The sequence below is a fragment of the Sphaerodactylus townsendi genome, linkage group LG02 (assembly GCF_021028975.2).
Source record: "Sphaerodactylus townsendi isolate TG3544 linkage group LG02, MPM_Stown_v2.3, whole genome shotgun sequence".
NCBI lineage: Eukaryota > Metazoa > Chordata > Lepidosauria > Squamata > Sphaerodactylidae > Sphaerodactylus > Sphaerodactylus townsendi.
Genome location: NC_059426.1, coordinates 59,122,611 through 59,140,130, shown reverse-complemented (window position 1 = coordinate 59,140,130; position 17,520 = coordinate 59,122,611).

Below are 17,520 nucleotides of genomic sequence, written 5' to 3'. Positions count from 1 at the left end.
AAGCTATGATTGAATCAGCTTCCTCCCGCCTTCAGGCACTCCCAGGCTTAGAAGATTAAACCAAGTGCCATAGCCATTAAACTATCCAAATATTTAAGTTAATGGTCCTCTCTTGTCTTTCTGCTTTTGTAGAGAAAATTGCATAGTGTAGATATCTTGTCTTCTACTGTGAAATATTTCTGAAAAAGGTGGGTTATGATGAGAAGAGTCAAGAACTTTTTATTGATCTGTTTCCATTTCTAGTACAAGATGCTGACAAAAAGTTTCACCATGGTTTCTGAGGTAAGTAGACTGAAGTGGATATTCCATTCTTTGTTCCTTAGGTATAATGTCCAGTCTTCTGCATTTGGTGACAAAAATGATGTCTGTTGGTACCTGTGCAAGTTTCTTTACAAGGTTGATGGATTTCCATTCTGTTCAAATAAATGTGATGCCTTCAGTTGATGTAAACCATGATAGATATCCATGTTAGTCTGTCTATAGCAGTGAGTCAAAGCTTACTTCCAAAGATACAGTGAAAAACTCAGGCGGGAATAATTATTAGTTTTAAGGTGCCGCTGGACTACTGTTTTGCTTTGCTATCATAGACTAACATGACAGTTAGAATTGGAATTCAAAGGGATAGAACAGTGTGGATCTCTTTGTACTGCTGTTTGTGCACTGTGAGAACACCACACATCCAAGAAGCTGTCTTATACAGAATTAGATCCTTGGTCCATCAAGGTCAGTATTGTCTACCCAGACTGGCAGAGGCTCTCTAGGGTCTCAAGCAGAGGTCTTTTATATCACCTAATGCCCAGCCCTTTTACCTGGAGATGTTGGAGATTGAACCTGGGACTTTCCCACTTGAAAAGCAGATCTCTTCCACTGAGCCCCATCACCTGCCCTGGCTGTCATCTCCTAGAGACCAAAACAAGTAACAGTGGTGAGTGATCTGATTTCCTATCAGTAACGCCTTCTTTCCCATGCAGGAAGTATACATACGGTACTTTATATCCCTGCATGCAATCCCCTCCCCAACTGGAAGACTTTAAATGGGTTAGGTAAAAATTAGGACTTAATGATTTTATTTCCAATCATTATTCATAGTAATTTAATTATTGTCATTTTCCTTGAGTATGACACAAAGCACACATCGTTGCTTGGTTGAAGGTGCAACATATTATAGCTTGGCTGCCAGAGGGGATTAATTGCAACAGACTGAAGTATTTGTTACTTGATTTTCACTTAATTGATTAATGGACCAATTAAAGAAACGTAAAACTTCATTGGCACCTTATGCTTGCTTAGGATAATATGGGTTCTCTGTATCCAGACACCTTGTTTGATAGGAGACTTCTCTGTAAAAAATTCATAGGAAGAAATAGAATATGCACAAATATACTAGAGACTACTGTAACATACATTTCAAACAAGAAAGGATATAGAAAAAGCTAGACTACTAATTATGCCCTAATTCATTCTGCTGTGGTGCTTAGACAGAGGAGTCAATGGCTATGACTTTAGTCTTCATTCAATTACTCTTTTAACAGTTACCGTATATGAACAAATCTGCTGGTCTAAATAATGACAAATCTCTTGCCAAATGAAAAGATGCTTTTTAGCCACAAGCCATTAGATATTTTCTAAGAGACTACCAAGTGGAATAAAAGTGAACATTTTTGCTATCTGCACCAAGATTGGAATATTTTTACTATTTTAATATTTTATTCCTTCTGCTGATATCCTGACCTCCCCTACCCATGAATCTATTTAAAAGTTGCCAATCTACACGAGTCTATATTTCAAAGACCTTCACAACTAGTTTCTTGAGCTCAAAGGGAAATGTAGATGGTTACTGCTTAAATAGATGCACCTTCCGCTCCATTCCATAAATCAAACTGCTGTTGAAACAGTAGTAGTGTCTTTCAAAGGCTATTTGTGATAGGGTATGAGTAGAGGGGAGATCTGCTGTTCAAAGAAAAAATGCAAAATTATAATTGGTTGTACCAAAATCCATGGGCACACCTGAAATTACTCCTTGGATCCCATCACACAGCAGGAAAGTTAACCTTTTTAGAGGGGGTCAGAATGGCCTTCATTGCACACTCCCATCCCTTCTTGATATATTCATAAAAATAAATGTCCAGACTGTTGTGCTGTGTGAAAAAAGCACAACAGACTTTTCTGACATATATCTGTATCAACTTGGATTCCATGAATGAGTTCTGTGTGAGCTAGATAGTCTCTGTCATGGATTGCACATCTTCCTTTTCTGAAACTTCTGTTGGGGCAAGGCCAATGGTTTTCAAATGGCTCTTGGAAGTTTTACTCAAGACATTTTTCAACAAGGTGGGATTGGATTCCCTGCAGAAGCAAAATAGCTGCGGGGAATATTGTTCCATACAGTGGCAAACCAGTTGTCCCCAGAAGGGTTACTAACTCAGAAGGGTTACTAACAGGACACGGAGGCCAAACTCTCTCCTTGTTGCCCAAACCCAAGTATTCAGAGGCTTACTGAGCTTGGAGGTTTCCTACCTCCAGGAGCGGCCTGAAAATCTCCCAGAATTACATCTTGTCTCCAGATTAGGGAGAACATTTCCTCTGGGAAAGTGGATGTTTTGGAGGGTAAACACCATGCCATTGTACCCCACTGAGGTTCCTTGTCTTCCTCAGACTCCACCCCCACATATTCAGAGTTTTCCAAACTGGAACTGGCAACTCTATATTTTCCTGGCCCCTGCCAGTGGCAGGGGGATACCTGGCAACCCAAGTATGGAGGGTTCAATCTGTGTTGCTAATAGACATTAATAAACCTGTATTCTGTGAACATGTCTAATCACACTTTAAAACCAACCGTTCAGCTTTTCTTGGAACACACAAGCAGTTGCTATCAACTCAAGGTTTGCCTATTGATAGCTGAACTGAGTAGAAGGCCTTGAAAGGACAGACTAGCCTTTGACTGATATGGCTATTAATATTACCGATAATTCCCTATAAATCCTTCAGAATATGCTGATTATTAAAACAAGCCTTACCTTCAACTTGATTTCTTTATTTTTAAGAAGAGAACAATTATGTCCTTGTTGGAATATCAGTATTCATAGAGCGGTGCTGTCTAATGGAAATAGAGCTATACATTGTTGTAACACGCTGTAATAAGGTAGTTTGACCTGTGTTCCAGAATCCTTGGGGTGCTCTAAGTACTTTCAAAGGCACCTTCTCAGTTGTTTACAATGTCTCTTCCATGTGCTTTATCTTCCGGTAAATTGCATCTGTTCATAATGTACTGGCTAGATTTGTGTAAGTTGATGCTTGTGACTTTAGCAGGTCATAGTTTTTATGCCCAATGCAGATCAAAGCTGGTGAATCGTGGAGAAATGTGTTTGCTGCTGTTTTGCTCTCCTGTTCCTCCAAATTACATTCTACTGCTCTGTTTCTAAGGTCCAGTGACTATTTCATAAAGTTATAGTCTCTAAAAAGGACCTGCCAGTCCTCCTTATATTTATGCAGGAGTTTAGATACTGACCATTGCACAGAAATGGAGGAAGCTGTTTGAGTTTCTTCCTCTCAGGAGTCATTTCTTTACCAGAATCAAAATGTAAATCAGGGAGGAGGCTTACTAGAGCTTATTTTTTCAAGTGGGTGAAATAAATATATATTTCTTATTCATATGCAGAGTGTTGGAAAGGGGATAGAAACTTTTTTCAATGTAGCACTTCTGTTTCTGGGGCAACATGGCGTAGTGGTATCTGACTAGGTTTGAATCCGCACTCTGTCATGCAAGCTTTCTGGATGACCTTGAACCAGTTATTCTATCTCACCCTAGTGTACCTCACAGGGCTATTGTAAGTATAACAGGAGGAGTTTCAACAGTGTTGAAGCTGTTTGAGGTCTTTATTACAGAGAAAAGTGGGATATAAATAAAAATTAAACATTTTTCTAGTGTGTAAGCTGTGGAAGGAAAGGTGGCATGGAATGGCCAGATCTTATCAGATCTTAGAAACTAAGCATAGTCAGTACTAAGGTACACCACTAAGTAAGACTCTGCAGATGAAGGCAATGACAAACCACCTCTGCTTCTCACTTGCCTTGAAAGCCCCTTGCTGGAGGTCACCATGTTGACCTCAACTTGACAGCACTTTACACACATTCCCAGTGCATAAGATGTACTTCCATTGAAAATGTAAGAGGTATAATATCACTCTTACAGCTGTCAGATACTCCATGAGATATTATCAGTGATATGGATGCGTCCCCAGCACTATGCCATACCACACCATTTCCCCAAGCTTTCAAAAAGACCAGATTTTTAGTCAAGGCCATGTCTTCCTCTGCTGTACTATTCAAGTACCGTAATGTTCCTAAAGGAACTCTTTAAAAGCATTTCTCCCTCTTCTCTTTACAACCATCACCATGTTTTGAATTTTAAAAGAAATGATTCATTTGTAGAACCATGCCTTTCCTCTCTAGTGCTGAAATGCGTATCACACCTCAGCCCTAATTTCAGGTACCCATGTTCTGTCTCCCCTATCTACTTGTTTATGGCTAGTCAACCCACACAGTTGCTCAGAGCTTGGGTGAATATAAAGGAAATGCAGGGAGGGGATCTGACAAACTGTTTGTTGCCTCGCCGAGACGTATATTAAAATATGTCACAGTCAATTCTGATGGTAGCCCAAAGCTTTTATAACTATCTTTGGCACTAGAACATTTCCTGGGACTAGACACAATATAATAGGATTTTCCTGTCACAATGTCTCACCTACCTCACTACACTAGGGTCCCAGCAGGAATTTTAAAAGGTTTGAGAAGATAGAATATGAGCCGGAGTATAAACCCACCCAAGGCCGGACTGATAACTGATAACACAATAAACTGACAGGAACAAGATGAATTGCTTCTTATTGTGAGCAAGGACAACGTTTATTTAGAAAGAAATATACAACTAAGGTACATGTTATTGTTGAGGGTTGTTAAGTTTCAAACAGTATCAGCCCTAGTAGAACAAGCTATTCAGAACTTTTATCATCAAAATACCTTCTACTGTCTCTGTATTAGGAAAAACAGCTCTATGGATATCATAACTGTTTAATTCAATTAGATTTCACTTCCATCAGACACAGCGTGAAGACATTTGTAGTCTTGGCATAGCATAACAGAACCACCATTCTGCAAAAAGGATCATATTACTAGATCTGCCAACCATATTCTTAAAATCCCTGGTGACAGCAACCTTGTCTCCCAAAATCAACTTATTATTGTCTAATAAACAATCAAGTTATTGCAGCTTCAGTTATGAAGAAGCAATTATGCTTTTGATACCTTTTTCTTATTATTTAGAAATTAGGCAGTCTTTCAAGTTCAAGGCAAACCATAATACCATATTGATTTCTCATACATGAAATATGGGAAGAAAGATGTTAGGAATAGTGGCATCAAATTAATGATGAAATGTGGTTGCAAGCAAGGATTACCAAGTAAATTAACATAGGAATAGATTCAGGTAATGGGTTAGATCCAGACTAAATTTTCTGTCAACAGAATGGAGCTTCCCTGACTCCTTGTTTCCACTGAAGCTCTAAGGAAAAATGTGAGGGGGTCTGCAGCAAGACATGGGAATTGGCAGAAATTGCCAACTTAGTCTGGATCCAACTCAGTAGCTTTCCAAAAAGGCATAAAAAAAAAAGACTGGCTCAATTCTGGTAGTTACATCTGGAGCCTTACAGATTTCAACTGAATGTAATCATATTTCAGGATCACTCATAGACAGCTACACCAGATTTTCCCCATAAAGCATCCTCCAATTCTTTCATCTTTTTATCACTTAGATCCAGATTTGTGCAATTTATTGATACTTAGCAGAAAGATAACTGCTGACTTAAACTGATGAAAAGCATTATTTTCAATGAAGGACATGATATATTTTAATAGGCTTAGAAGGGAGTAACTCTATTTAGGACAACATTGTTAGAATCTTAGCACAGATTACATTTATTGTGAGAAATAAGGAAGAGCTGTCCTCTTTCCTTTAAAAATTCAATATTAATAAATAACAAAATCGAGCAACAGGTTCAAGTGAACAATTTAAAACAGATTACAAACTCAAATCAGACAAATATATGGGTTGAATATTATCATTTTGTTCCATCAATGTCTGCATGATTCTCTGGTGCAAGGCAACCTTTTACTGACATCAGGGGCATACTGCCCAGGTAGACATATGGAGTAAAATGTCCCCAAGCTGTGGCCATTTAGTCATGTGGGGGGCAGAAAATTGCCCCCCACACCCCTCACCGCCAGAAAAAAAGTTGTTTGGTCATGGTGGGGGAGGGTGGCAGCCCATACAGGGTAGGGGGAGGAAAACTCAGATTTTGCACTGGGTTACACTTTCCCTAGATACGCCTTTGAATGACACAAAATGAATTTGGGTCGATACAAGAACAACCCAAATCAGTGGAAGTGCCTTGTGCCAGAGGAACATCTGGGAGCTGATGGTAGGATCCAACCCTGTAATACTTTTAACAATACAATAAGCAATTCAGTCTCTGGAACAAAATAGCTGGTAATCAGTTAATAACCAGTGCAATAATCTGAGGGAAGATAAGTCAGAGAAGCAAAAGGAAACCACCAAACTGATGTTTCCAGAGTGAAACATTATGCATTTTACTTTCCCAACCTTATTCTTGCTCAGAAATGTTCTTTATTTTGGCTTCCAATCCATTTGAGACTATACCTGGATCTTGGTCCTATTTCTTCAGCATGGGAATCTAAAGCGCCTCTGTTGATTATAGAGTCCAGGTATAAATTATCTCTGGTGAAAGCTGGTGCTAAATAACAGGCTGTACTACTAATTAGGGTAAATGTCATAGCAAGAGCATGCTGACATTGTTAGGATTAATGGCACAGCACATTACTATTTAAAATACCTTTGGAAGTTAATGGAATTGTATTAATTGTGCAGTTGAAGGGACCAAGAGAAGTGGAGTCCATCATTTCTGAATTTTCTGGAGCGGCACCTCTGTCGTTATATTAGGACTAGATGCCATGCAAGTTCTTTATGCCTTAAAGATTTTCTCTTCCATAGCCATTTTTCAATTTAATATGGAGCCTGTGCTCTGAATTCTCATACAAAGGGAAGGAATCCAGGTGGATTCATGTGGTAGCTCAACAATGCAGTAAAGGAAGATTAAACATTGGTATAAAGTTTAAGCATACTCTGAGTACTGGAATGTACTCTGTTATTCCCAATTTCCCTGCCATTAACACCCATGCTCCAGGCTAATTCCTCTTTCTGGCTGTTTCTTATTTATATTATGTCAGCACAGTCTTCAGCAGGAAATTCTAAATCTCTTATGAATACAGATCATACTAGCAGATAAATTAGGCAAAGGAAATACATTTATGCAAAAGTTCTAAATTTGCTTACAGTTGTATCCCCAAGCTCTGCCAACTTGATAGGATGACTTAGGTTTGTTACACTGTTGTCACTCCTATTTTTAACAAGGTATGGAAGATAAGATGGTATAACTTTGTACCTTCAAAGAGTGGTGTAGTAGTTAAAGTGACAGATTAGGATCTGGGAAACCTAGGTTCAAATTCCCATTCTGCCATGGAAATTTGCTGGGTAACCTTGGGCCAGTCAGACATTCTCAGCCTCAACCCTGTCAAATATTTAGATGGGAAGTTGCCAAGGAATCTGGGGGTGGGGGGTGGGGAGCGGTGATGCGGAGGCAGATAATAGCAAACTACCTCTGAATACCTCTTACTTAGAAAATCCTACAACATTGCCATAAATCAACTGTAACTTGATGGCAACCGCCTTCCCCCAACTTTGAAGCTAAAATAGCATTGTTACTAGCAGTGTGTCTTTTAATAAGGTGTAAAGGTTACTGTCAGGGCTAGGCTGACGTGGCCACGCTGTTCCCAAATTCTGTAATTTTTTTTTGGTGCTGTATAATTGCAAAACACTCTACCTGGGCTGCCAATGAGAGCAACTCAAAAGCTTCAGCTACTTCAACTGTTGCCTTTGGTGAAGGAAACTGAAAAAAAGTCTCCATGCAAAAAAATGAAGTACCTTGTACAAACAACAAGTACAGCCTGATCATGAACACTGGTCAAACGTCTTGCTAATTCTGTCTGCTCAGATTCCCTACAGGTACACACCTCACTCCAGAAAAAAACAATCAGCAGGAGCTTTTACTTCTGGTTCTGGTGGGTTTTCTGGGCTGTGTAACAGTTACAGACTTCCCTCTGTGTTGTTATACCTCTGAAGGTGCCAGCCACAGATGCAGGTGAAACGTTAGGAACAAGATCCAGCAGACCACAGCCACACAGCCCGGAAAACCCACCAGAACCAGTTGAATCTGGCCGTGAAAGCCTTCGACAATACATTGAGCTTTTATTTCATTCCTCCAACTGTGTAAGGAAGTACTCCACACAATTAAGAACACAAGGACCTCTCATACCTCAAAATGTTATTACCACAAATGTCTCTTATGTCTCTCTTCCCCATTCTCCTATAATATGTGGTAACTGTATTGGCTAAACAACCCATACTCTCTCAACAGTTGTTAACAGCCTCTTTTAAAGAAGAAGCACAGAGAATGTATGCACTGCCCTGGAGTTGAACATACAAGAAAGTTTCCATCATGCATCATGGTGAGCATCTTGGTTGATGAACCCTAGGCCCTTGAATTCAAACATTGCTCTTCTGTCCAAACTCTCACACACCCCCTGTGCTCCACACAACCAGGGACTGGGAAATGTCATTACCACTCTAGCAATAACAACTTCACTTTTATGCTGTGATACTGAACCTAGAGCTAAGTTAGCAGCAGAAGTCAGTTAACCTTTGCTCCTCCTTAATGAGCCGGAGTTTATGAGTGCTCAACCCCAAAACCTATTTTCTATGCTTGAGTCGCCATAACAACATAACATAATCTAGGAATAGTGAGCAAGGGAATAAACTGTGTGTAAAAAGCCTATTTGAGGCTATTTCCCATTTACAGAGAGAGAGGGAGATAGGTAGTATCTTTAAACATGCTGAAGAAATCACTGGTCACACCATTTCCAAATTACTCTGCCTCAGGATGTGCAAGAGAAAATGAACAGAGAGGAAAATAAATCCAGATCTGCTAACTTGGGCAGATTATCCTGCTGACTCTGGCTTTCAGTGAGGTGAGAAAAAAATTATATGGGAAAGATGATCAGCAGCCGAGGCAGCCAAAGTAAGGGATACTCATAAAACAATGTATTATATTGCATCATAGCTTTGAGTGCTTCCCTGCATATTTTTTGATATGCAGAAAGGGAAGCAGACCTACGAAAAAAATAGTTCCTTCTCTCCATCTACAACCCTATCCTTTGATCCTTGCCAGGTATCCTTCCTCCTATTTTACCCTCAGAAAGGAAGCAATGCTATAGCAGCATTCCAGTGACTGTATCAAAACTCAATACAGTCCCATTGCATGTCTCCTTGCCTTTTTAATAGACTTGGGTCTTCACAAATGTCATTAGGTTTTAGTGCCAACCTTTTTTTCTGGGAAAGGCTAATATTTTTAAATAGTAGGCACAAATTCAACAGGAGCAGTTTTTAAAACTTCTTACAGGTAAGAAAAGCAGTCCCTGTTGGATTCCTGTCAGGAAAAAGATGGTTCTTCTCCTAGGGTAGCTTCCTACATACACTTGTGGGTTATTCCCTTTTCATATTTTTCAGGAACTGCTGCACTATGTTTTCATTAATTTTTGTTCCTTCTCAAAATAATGAATGCTGAATTTGTCCCCAAATCACCCCCATATTTATCTTTTTATTGCTTTTCTGTCCTCATCCTAGAAAATCCCATGTAAAACCTCAAAGCTGACTTCTGTTTCCTTCTGAATTCATACCAGCCTTGTCTTCTTTCTTTTCTCATTACTTCATAAACCTTACCATATCATACAACGAAAACAATAACTTCCTCCTTTGATTTTATCATCACAATTTTTATTTGTTCTCTGTCTATTGGGAATCACATTTGCAGACTTCTGTTTTTCTTTTTTCTTTTTTAAAAACCCTGTAGCATCTTATGTTCAATATCTCTTTCTGCTCTTTTTACATCTCTTTCTGCTCTTTTTAATAATATTTCTAATTCACTTTGCCTTCTTATTGTAGAACTGGTAAAGCTCTTTTCTCAGTAGTATATATTTTAATACAGTTCCTTTTATTGTTCATACTTCTTCCTTTCCCCCCTTTCTTTTTTGCTCCAATTTGAGATTTTTTTAAAAGATCCCAAGCTATTGAGTCTTGAATAATAGAAGAATGTGCTTCAGGCAGCAGATGCAGCTACTGTACAAGTGACAACTGCAGAATGTCCATCAAGGAATCTAGTGAAGAGGACTCAAGGTCTCTTCAAAGCCTCAGGCCTTCCAGCACTGTGAGATTAAGAGTCATGACTTTCTAGTACCTTATGACAAGCTACATAACACATTCTTGTTCGAACAGCATCCCTGACTTTGTGAAATAGTCCACTCTCTTAAGTGTGCATATAGTCTGGCACTTGATGGGGGAACGATAAGATCTTTATGAATGGCTTTTAATAGATGGTGACTATTCCAAGACTTGTGGATTTGTATTCCAACCATTTGTCTAGATAGGAACTGAAGCAGTTTTTGTAATATGTACAGAAGAATGGAAATTTGGAACCTGATGGACAAGGTATCTATGAGATTTCTGGTTGATGGAAGAAGTTTCTAATGTATAGACTGAAATTTATAAAATTATGTACTGTTTGGAGAAAACGGATAGGGAGAACATGTTATCTTTTCTGCTAATACTAGAACGAAAGGACTCTCAATGAAGTTGATGGGCACTAGATTCAGGAGAGACAAAAAGGAAGTACTTCTTCAAGTAGCATTCTACTTGAATTCACTGCCAAGAGGTATACTGGTATGCTCTAAGGAGAAGTGGCACCTGTATGCCTTTTTGCTTCCCTTCTGTATAACTTATACTTGTTGATAAAAAGTTTACTTTAAAAAAATATCCTTACTCATTATTATCTCTGGCCTTGTAAAAGCTTGCTCTGAAATTTGTTGTTATTCAGAGAAATGGGAGAGGGGAACAATGTAAGATTAACTCACAATGGTGATGCTTCCTTATTCTTTATTTCCTTGTAAAAAAGAAGCCAGGAGAAGCCATTTACTTGCACTCATTCATTACAATGTATGCAAGTTCAGAAATGGAACCATTTTGTAGCCCCTGAGGAGAGCAATGATGAAATCACCCATGACTGATGTCTCAGCAATGGGAACGGAAGATGGCTCTACAATACCTCCTCCAGTGCCATTTCTGCAGTCACTTCACGGCAGTCCACGTTTGGAAAAGTGATAGAGTTTTTGTTTCTTTGTGTAAGAAGTATAATTATTGCTGCAACGAATCCAGATGCTCATCTATTCCTGTGTCACGCTGCTCAATGCAATTACATTCAGCACTAGCTGAGGGGAATTCTCTGTATGGCTGGATCATTAAACGGGTTTAAAGATGAAAACCCAGCACTCCCCCTTGCTTATGTTCATGAGGTAAAAGCAAACTTAGGTCAGGATGTTCGAACTGTAACCCAGTTTCAGTCTTGTAGCTTCATTAGCCCTGGCTATAAAAGTTACAAGTCAGTCTGATTAAATTTCCTCAAAAGATCTGAAGAAGGGCTTAGACAGCAGAGGTAGGTCTATAGTACGGATCTGAAAAATCAGAACTGCTGAGAAATGACCCTGGCTCTGTTAATGGCAGATAGGTAGGGGTCTGTAACCCAACTCCTTTATAATACTTTAACATATTAAAAGATATAGATTCAGCTGAAGGCCTGCTTCTAGTGGTGTCCAAAAAGCTTTGTTGCCGTCCTATTAAAATCAAAGAAAAAATAACTCTCTGTTATTTGAATAGAATCAGTTTACTAGGTATTGATGGGTTTTTGGTGTTAATGGCATTATGGTCTGCCATCATGAACAATGTTGCCTGCCATTGAATATCTGGATGCTATTCTCCAATGAATTTGGTCGAATGTCAGGGAAAATAATAGAAATAATTGTAGATTTTAGTGGTTGTTCACTACTGAGAAAGAAATCATTGTCCAGAATACTAATAACAGAATAAAAGGAAATGTGATTAAGGTGCAAAAAGTTTTTTCAAGGAAATAGTGATGACAATATTGTGAGTGGTCATGCTTATTTGATGATGTGGTCTCATAGTCAAAAGAGAGCAGAAACAAAAAAATCATATTGAACAAAAAGCTAGTGAATGTGCTAGACTATAATTCAATAGTTTCCGTGGCTTTCATGTTTGCAAAATTGAAGGGCGCTGGCTTAGATTGAAACATTACCACATGGTTTTGATAATGGGTTCCAAATCTCTTGCAGAACACTGGACTGTGTAGTAAATTGCCTTTTTTCTTCAGCTCCTAGTAAGAATGCTCTTTTTCTTTGACATGAAGAAGCAGGAATCATTCAACAGAATTGAAAGATCTCTAGAAATCTAAGAATGTCTATTGCCGGTGTTATGAGTATTATATTACTCCCCAATGTGTCTTGTTTTTACACTTAAACTGTAATTCTGCAGGCAGACAGGTTTCATTTTATATAGTACCTATCAATATTGTGCTGTTTGTAAATAATAATGAGATACGGTTTATTTAGGAAATATTGCCTTTATTTAACCTCTTGTACTTCAAACAGGAATAGACTTTTTGGGGGCACTGATTGAATGTAAGTGTTGCATAGCAATTAATTTCACAATCTATTATCTTAATGTCATAGTGCACCTAACTACTTATCACAAAATCTATGAGATGAGTCAATATTTCTCCTAGTTTACATTGTGGAGAAATTCTAGAAGTCCATATTGGATTTAACTCCTATGCTGCTTCCCAACCTTCTGTGTTTACACCCAACTATGCTGATTGTGGATTTTGAAAGTAAAGCTACTGAGTATACTGACTTTGAAAATAAATATATTGGCAACAATATCTACGAGTTAGAATGTCATTAAAGTTCACAGCACCAAGCCCTATCATGAAAGTAGTAAAGCTGTGCTAATAAATAACAGAACACAAGTGCTGTGGTATGATGTTCCCTCTATTTAATAGTGTATTATATTGATATAGAGCAGCAAATTATACTTTTTGAGTCTGTAATATGTATTTTCACTTGGGTCTCAGTTTATGAGGTAATTTAAAAATTCCTCAGATTTATTGATGCTGACTGAACAGAAACCGTTCAGTGATAGCTGTTTAACATATCAAATGGCAAACAGTTTTCCTTTCTGCAGTTTTCTTTCCTTGGTTTATTCCTCCCTATTTTTGTTGAACATTGTTAATCTGTATGCAAACATGATTATCAAATCCAAAACAATTCAATTGCTTTAATTAAAACTTGGCCCGCAAACATACACTTTACTCAGCTTGATGAGGACAAAACTTGGATGGTGAGGTTTTTTCTTCAAGTGGATTAGTCAAAATTATGTGTGTTTAGACCAAACAACTACAACCATTTCTCACAATTTTCTCTTCAAAACATGCACTCTAGTTGGCAACAACTTTCTTCTAATCTGTCAACATCAGTTGCCAGCATGAGGGAAGTTAACTAATAAAGGTAGCTACATTTCAGAAACACAACAATAATTTCATTTGAACTTTTTCAAAGCAAATGCATATGTTGCTGTTTCTTGAATCTTATGTTTTTCACTTATTCAATAAATGTACATCGAATTTACATTTTGTAACTTACATGGAATGTGTGTCTATACAGTAGGATAACTTTTACAACAATGTACAAGGTATGCATATTTTTATTTTTTTTAATTGTATTTATTTGGATACTTTTACCCTGCTTTTCTCTGCTGAATGTGGACTCAATTTGAGAAAACAAAAGATCACACCAATTACAACAAAGCAGCCTGTGGCCATTTATGCATTTGTGGTTTGGACTTTCAATTCTGCCCGTGTTTTCCCCTCTTCAGCAGTCACTGCGCTGTCAGAGCAGACTCTCCTCATGATTTCCTAAGCCTGTGAAAGTTCAACATTCTTCAGGTTTTCCTGCTCCTACTCGCTCTGCCTGCTCACACAGCAGCAGTTCTACCCACTCTTTGGGCCAGCTTTTCAGGATGATCGGAGAGGATTCTCTTTTTGTTTTATTTTAATGCTGTCGGTCTATCACAAGAGTGATGAACCATGTAAAACTCGACTTAAAAGAAGGCGGCAAGCAACCTCCCCAAATGGAGGTTTCAAAAACAACAAGGAAATGAGTGGGCAGGCAAAATGGTGGCTTGGCTGTCTCTACACTTTGCAGAGTGAAGAGAGGAAACCCCACTGTGAAGGAACAGCTGTGGTACTGCATTCATAAATGGCATAAGTGTTCCTTAAAACTCTTCTAGAGAAGGCCTGCTTCAGATTTCTTTTGCTAAATGGGTTTAATAGACTGAAGTATGAATTAGCTTTCTTATTAACAGCTCTTTGAAGTGGCTCACCATACTGTAAGCTGTTTGATTTATTAATAAAAGCCTGGATCTTTGAGGGTTATTTATTCACATTAGCAGTCATTTATATTTTGTATAGTTTGAACTTTTATACTATCTTTTTAACATTTGATTTGATGTAATGCTATCATGATTTGTTGTTAGCCGTTTTAAGTGCATTGCCCATTTTAGATTAGATAGGGTATCAATTAATATTAATTTACGTACAGTCTTCTGCCTTTTTATTTACTTTCTGCATTATAGTATTTACATATGCCCTAGACAGTGTTTTGTTTGCATTCTTTTCTAATTTAGCAACACTGGCTTGATTACATTGTTTACAGGATATGTTTTCTGAATGATAATCCACCAGGAGTTTCAGTGAGAATGGCTGCAGAGAGGGAATATGGTGCACTGGTAGAGCTGGATCTTGGGAGACCCAGGTTTGCATCCCCTTCAAAGCTTGCTGAGCAAACTTGGGCCAGTCAGACTTTCTCAGTTATCTCATAGGATTGCTGTGAGAATAAAATGCAGGGAAATTATATGTCACTTTGAGTCCTCATAAGGTTTCACCTGTATATTTGTAACCACTGGGGATAAATGAAGCAGGTAAGTAAACAAACAATAAAATTGAATTAAAAAACATATAGAATTAAACTCTAAAATATAGATTTCAGAATCTAAACATAGTATCTAAATCTGTGGATCACACTGATGCTAAGCATATTTTTCTGCAAATTTGGGAGAGCCCTCAGGTTTGCTGAAAAATCTGAAATGTAAAAAAATTCCCCAAATTAAAAAAGACTTCTGCGCATGTGCAGACAACATGAGTTTATTCAGCCAGATGAAGCTGGGAGTTGTACCAGGCCCAATCACACTGGCAGACAAAATCCCAGACACCTCAATCACTGCGGCTAGACTCCAAGGTGAGTGGCGGGGCCTGAAGCTATGCTTGATTTGCTAGTGGGCGGGTGGGGGGGAGATGGAATTCCTCCTGTGGGTCATTTGGCACCCTACTTGTTAATTATAGTTATAAAATAATTTGCTTATTTATATCTTATTGATTTATAATAGGAAAAAAGTATGAATCCTAGTTCTGGTCTATGGCATTTTTGAAACCAAGTCAGTATTAAATTTATAATTAATATGGCCTCTAGGTGGCAGCAGCATTATATGGATTTTAAGGCTTTCCAATAAAACAGGTATTCAACAAAACTCCATTATGAAGGCTTCATCATTTTCTTTTCTGAATGGAGGGATGTTCTTTTTTGGTGCAGTTTTAGTAATAGACAGCAGACAATTGAGAGACAGAGAGAGCACACTGAAAACTATGGAAACCATTTCATGGGGCAAAAAGCTTTCAGAAAGAAGATTCACTCATAGATATATTCAATTAAATTTCAAAACCCCAGTTTTGAAAACATTTTTGTGATGGTTATTTAGTACATGGAAATCATAATAGAAATGAAAGCATGTGCACATTTGGCATGTATATGTAGTGCACCTGGCTGTTTAATGTATTTTCAATGGTCACATGAGCTACAAATTGACATTATACTACACAAATCAGTTTCCCTGGGGAAAATGGCTACTTTGGAGGGTGGACTGTATAGCATTATACCTACTGATGTTATTTCCCCTCCCCTCCCTATCTCCAAAGTCAAACCTTCAGGAATTTCCTAAGTCAGATTTGGTAGCCTTACCCAGAAATGATGTCTTGCTTCTCTAGGAATTTGCTGAAACTCTAAGGTAAAACTATAGCATCTTTGGAGGTTTCTAGAGAGGACTTGAAGTTACGTTACGCCATTGGCCAACACCCTCCATATCTCCCCACCCAAGTCTGCCACTGGCTGCCAAATGGTGCCTAAAAACTCTACCCAGTGTGCTCCTGCAAGAAAATATTTTTAACATATGTTCATTTAAAAGGAATCCTGTTAAACAGTATTTCTGACATGCTGAAGAGTTGTGTTAGAGTTATGCAGAACCTCACTCCCTGACATTTTGTGTTGGCTTTGCCTCCTGTAACAGCCATTTTGAGGTTGGGCCTACCATTCTGTGTTGGAGTTCCAAAGGTGCCTGCAGGGGTTGACGCCCCTGGTCTAAGCCTTCATGGCAGAGATCCAACTACTCTAGAATGTAATGCCTCCAAGGAACCTAGTGTAGTATGCATAGATTCCATTTTATACTGCGACTTGCCTAAGACCACCTAGTGAGTATTATGGGCAGGTGGAGATTGGATACACACATACACACAAGACAAACCTGTTGTGTACAGAGTCAAGTAATAGGTCAATGTCCAGCTAGCTCAGTATTATTCAGTACCAGTATTGTCTCCAGCAGTGAAAGGTCTTTCTTAACATGTACTACATAAGACGTTTTAACTCAAGATGCCAGGGACCTTCTGCATGCGCAGATGCCTGCCACTGAGCCATGGCCCTTTCCTCAGATGTATGGAAATATTGTTCATTCATTAATCAGTCTTTGATATCAGTCTTCCCTCCCCTCCCTTGCATGCCACCCCTCCCTCCCTTCCCTCTCCCTCCGCTAGGGTGGGTGAGCCATGTCCAGATGCCAGGCCCCCTTACCTCCCCTCCCTTCCCTTGCATGCCACCCCTCTCTCCCTTCCCCCTCCCTCTGCTAGGGTGGATGGGCCAGGTCCATATACCGGGTCCCCTCCCACCACTCCCTTGCATGCCATTCCTCCCCTCCCTCCACTAGGGTGGGTGGGCCATGTCTAGATGCCGGGACCCCTCCCTTCTCCTCCCTTGTATGCCACCCCTCACTCACTCCCCTCCCTTACATACCACCCCTCAATCCACTAGGGAGGGTGGGCCAGGTCCTGGTAAATAGTCCTTCCTCCAAGGAACTCAGGGCAACGTTAATGGAGATATCAGCGCTGATTCTCACAGCACTCCTGTGAGGTAGGTTAGGAAAATTTTCTCAAGGCTACCTAGTAAATTTAATGGCACAACTAAGCTGTGAACTTAAGTGTGAAGGAATGTGATCTACCAGCATATCACGACCTCTCCCTTGAAATCTTTCTAGTTCTTGGCCAACAT